Source organism: Nannospalax galili, unplaced genomic scaffold (genome assembly GCF_000622305.1).
Source record: "Nannospalax galili isolate Female #2095 unplaced genomic scaffold, S.galili_v1.0 scaffold1349, whole genome shotgun sequence".
In the NCBI taxonomy this organism is placed as follows: domain Eukaryota; kingdom Metazoa; phylum Chordata; class Mammalia; order Rodentia; family Spalacidae; genus Nannospalax; species Nannospalax galili.
In genome coordinates, this window is record NW_008359755.1 from 468,571 (window position 1) to 473,111 (window position 4,541).

At 53.1% G+C, this 4,541-nt stretch overlaps 1 protein-coding gene across 3 annotated transcripts in view; it reads right to left on the reverse strand.

The window, feature by feature from the left end:
• Etv5 (ETS variant 5) overlaps positions 1-2,510 on the reverse strand; it is a 76,612-nt gene extending 74,102 nt beyond the window's left edge. For 2 of the 3 annotated variants that reach the window (XM_029558913.1, XM_008823623.2), the window contains exon 1: positions 2,353-2,509. The gene's annotated coding sequence lies outside the window, so the exon portion shown is untranslated. Of the gene's footprint in view, positions 1-2,352 lie in introns of all 3 variants that reach the window. The other variant, XM_008823622.2, reaches the window with a different exon arrangement.
• Positions 2,511-4,541: the final 2,031 nt, after the last annotated feature.

Genomic DNA, 4,541 nt, shown 5'->3' on the forward strand with positions numbered 1-4,541 from the left:
AAAAAAAAAAAAAAAGACAATTTTTCATAATAGAGTGACAGGAACTAGAGAAACTGAGTTTAAATATTTCAAATTATTGGCAATTAAGACACTGACATACATAGTGTTTCTAAAAGTATTTTGTAGTTCAGTGCTACAAAAGCACTATGTATAGTTAGTTCAGAGAATAAATTGATCAAAAGTATAGTTTCTTCACACACACTCTTTATTTAAAATCCAAACCTTCTGTCCAAACAGGTGTGTATACCTATAATGACACAAATATCTCCATAGTAACTTAGAAAGGTATCTGTGCTCTCTTCAATTTCCACAAGAACAAAAAAGTATCTATGAAAGTAATGGATAAAGAAAGCTGAATTCCACTGCACATATTTTAAACACAACTCTACCAAAGCCCTTTAAAAAACCTTTAAAAGCAAAGATCCATGGAAAGAAAATTCACTTTTCTTAAAGTTAAATTTCCCAGGCTTAACAATTTAAACAGCACCGGTAAGTGTTGCTTGGGAGAGCAGCAAGAGGTGGGACACTTTTCCAATGTAGGAGGAAGAAAGCAACAATTTTAGAAAGGTGTCACTTTCCTAAACACCATTTTCCAAGTAAAACAATGGGATTTGGGTACATTCATTCACTCACCCCTCTAAACAATGGGGAAAAAAAAGGGGTTAAATGATTACACAAAATAGAGCAACCTTTTCTCAGTAGGCATTTCCATCTTACTTGTTTTTCACATTGTGAAGAGCATATCAAATTTTCGCAAGTGGGCAGGATACAAGAAATCCCTTCACGGCCAGCACTGGACCCAAGTAATCAGATATTTTCAAAGTCAAAGGGAAGAGCAGTTCATTACTTGGAAAAACACCCCTACCAGGTTGCCTTCCAACCAGAGCAAAAACGTTCGTAATAAAGAGGCTTCTCTCTCAAATGCCACCAGCCATTACCCGAATCTGAGAAACCTTGGTAGTTGAGGGGCACGAAAGAGAAAAGCTGTCTGATTGAATCGTGGCCTCAGAAGTTCTGCAAACGTTTGCTGGGAGTAAGAAGACAGCGAGTAGAAAACCGAAGGGGAAAATATTTTCAGAGTTTCATGATTCTCAAAAATATCTTTTAAAAAAATACCAAGCAGCTGCCATAAGCGAATACAAAAGCAGCATCGAGGATCTTCTCAGCAGCCCTCAGAGTTCAAAGGCTGGAAACATTGTGTCCAAAGTATTTCTTTTTAAGCCTGCAGGCAAGGCTAGAGTTTATCCTGGAGTTTAAACCACTTCCTTTGAGTCCCCCCACCCCCACCCCGAATCCCGGGTGCCCCCAGGAAAACTTTAACTCCGCTCAGCCACCAGATCTAGCCCCTCCCCGTGGCGCGCAGCCGGCCTGATTTTATGAATGGGAGAGCAAGCAGCGGCCGCCACATCAGGTAGAGGCTGTAACTGGATCCCTAGCGCTGGGCCCCATTCACAAAACAAGACACACATCCACCCAATTCCCAGCCTTCCCATTCATGAAAACTCCTTCAGCTGCGCCCCCGCCCCCACTCCCAACGCACGCCTAGCCTCCGACGCAGGCCCCTCACTCCAGCGTTTAGAAAGCTCAATGCTTCATTCACAAAAAAGGGGAGGGAAGAAGGAAAAAAAAAAAAAAAAAAAGCCGCAGGGAGCAGCTAGCCAACGACAGAAACCCGCTTCATTCATAAAGTCATCCACAGCCAAAGGCGAGGTGCGGCGCTGGGCGCTACCGGCCGACCCCACGCACCTTCTCTCGGTCCTCAATACCCCCGAAAATGCAAGGCGGACCCCGAATCCAGTGAGGCCCCAGCATCACTCGGGCCCGCTCCTCACCCGCTTTTTCCCCCTCCTCAGGCCGCGTTCTGGCGCTCCCCGATTTTCATCTACAGCCGCCGCTCACCTCGACTCCCTCGGCCCAGGGGGGGTGGAAGTGGGGGGCTGGGGCCCGCGGCCCACCGTGCTCAACTTGCCAGGCCTGCCGAAGTTGGGCCGACCCCGGGCCCGCAGCTGCACACGCTGGCGTGACAGAACTCTCCCGGGGGCAGTAGCTCTCGGCTACTCCCCAGGCGCGCAGAGCCTCGCGGGGCCCCGCACCCCGCGCCCCCTCTTCTCCGCCCCGAGCCCCGCGTGTCTCCGCGACGTTCGGAAACCCGCTCCGGAACCGCTACCCGCCCCCGCCCGACGCCTCCGGGAACCGAACCGGACCGGACCCGGCCTCAGGAGGGCTGGGGGCGGCTGGCTCCCGCGGTTCACCCCGACATACGAGGATTCGGACTCAGCGCAGGAACTCCAGCCAGCGGGACCTTTCCGACCCGAGCCTCGACGCCCCCCTCCTCCCGCAACGCCCCCGCACCTGAGCCGGCTCTCGAGGGCACCCGGGCGCAGGCGCGCTCACGCACGCGCGCACCAGCCTGGGCACGGGGTGGACCGCTGGGCCGCAGCGTTTGAGCAGAAGACCGCTGCGCGCACCGGCCGCCCGACTCTGCGCCGCAGCTGCCAACCGGGCTGCAGGCTGGCCCGCCCCCCGCCTCCCGCTGCGCCCGCCGCCATTGGCCCGCGGGCCTAGCCCCGCCACGCTCCCATTGGCCCGCGGGCGTGCCCGCGGCTGTCCATCACCTCTTGTTTACCCTGTCTTCAGGCAAATCCAACCTAGCCGCCCCACCACCTGCGGTTCCCATTGGCTAACGGCAGGCCTCTCTCCACGCCCTCAGAGGGCTGTTTTACATAATTTATGCGCTGGGGACTATGGGCCAATCATCACCGGCTTGTTTATATAATGAATGTAAGGACGTTTTTCATTCATAAAAAACGCGACCTGAGGGGGAAGCTTAGCTGAGTCAGTGAAGCACTTAAAGGGGCCGAGCCCCGAAGACGCCTCGACTTCCCTGGTCGCGCTGGCGGCTGTTCCCGAGGCGCAGCTCATCCTCCTGCCGGCTCACCCCCACTTCTCTGCGAACGCCACGACCACCCCGGGGTCGCTGGGCGCCAGACGCTCGCAGCTGCAGCCCCAAGCGAAGTTGTCATTTTAGAATCCAGGCGAGAGGAATTCGTCTCGTGGAAACACACAGAAACTCGCTGACCGGCCTGGGCGTTCGGCCCTCAGACACACAGAAAAACGGAAGCTGAGCCCTCTAATCTTAGTTACCTTTAAGAGAGGCCTTAATTTCCTTTAACCGGGTTTTCAGTGGAAAGAATAAGCAGTTATCTCCCTTCTAAAATCTGAGCTCTTCCAGATTTTAGTTGCTATTTTCTACTGGCAAAGCCTAAGGCCAGACCAGCGTCTCCCCTCAAGCGAACAGACGCTCCTGAACTCCGCGGGCCGGGGCTCTGCAGTCCAGGCGAGGGCCTAGGAGCAGCGTTGGACCGCTTGCCTCCTCCTGGGCTGCGTTGTTTTCCATTTTAAGTGTTGACTGCAAGATGGTGTATTTGCGAATTAGATCCCTTGCAGCTGGGGTCGAGGGGAAGCGACGCTGCTTGCCAAAGGATGGGGCACTAACAGCAATTGCTGAGATTCTTAACAGGGTGTTCCAGGAAACAAACAAGCAATCCTCTACCCCCTCCGCCCCCTCGCCTCGCTCCTGTGATAGCCACAGGCCGCTCTCTTCTCTTCCCCAGGATGCTGGGGCCTTGTCCTCTGCCAGCGGGGGAGGGGGGCAAGCCAAATGTTTCAGGAGCCCCAGCAGATGGGACCCTAACTTGTTAACCGTGCGACTGCCCTGGCCCCCACAGTGGGGAAGGCGCATGGCTTTTTAGAGGAAACATTTTAAAGAACAGTTTGAATCCTATGGAACCAGGAGTGCTGGGATGAGACCTGGACCCAGGGCCTGCCAGGCTGACTTACTGATTTTGCCAGAGCCTGGGCTGGACCCCAGTTGATGTGTGGGAATGGGCTTTGAACTTTTAATGAGCAGTTCCTCGATTTTTAATTTCCGGCTTAAGCATTGTGCTCCCTACTCTGTTTTCCCTTAGTACCAATTGTGTTTGGTGGCTGGAGGTTTTGCGCTAGTGTACGTGATACTTTCAGCATGTTTCTGGCGTCCCTGAGGGCTTTAACTCCAGCCACATGCAGGGCCCACACTGGCTAGCTCCGACCCCTTCGCCAGCTTTGCCTTCTCCCACTGCCATCTCGCCCTCCACTCTCATCCCATGCCAGTCTCTTCTCTGATCCACTTTCTCCCAAAGTTTCTTAATGCCTCTTAGTTTAACGCTCTCGGGCTCTACTCCTCCAAAAGGCTGTGGCCCACTAGGCCTTATGGCCTCACCAGGAAAACCATAGCAAATCACTTTTTATAAGTCACAGAAAGTCAGCGCAGGATACTACACACTGATTCTTTCACTTGATTGGAGTTCCTGTGTGGAGTGTGGGTCTTAAGACCTTGTCTTCAAAAACCCTCCATTCCACCTCGGGAACAGAAGTTAGGGGCTTATGGGTTGGGTAGCAACAAACAGTGGCTAAATTGGGAGCAGGGAAATACTGTGCCGTCGTTTATTTATTTAGGGGTTGGTTTTTGAGACAGGGCTTGATTTATAGCCAGATTGGCC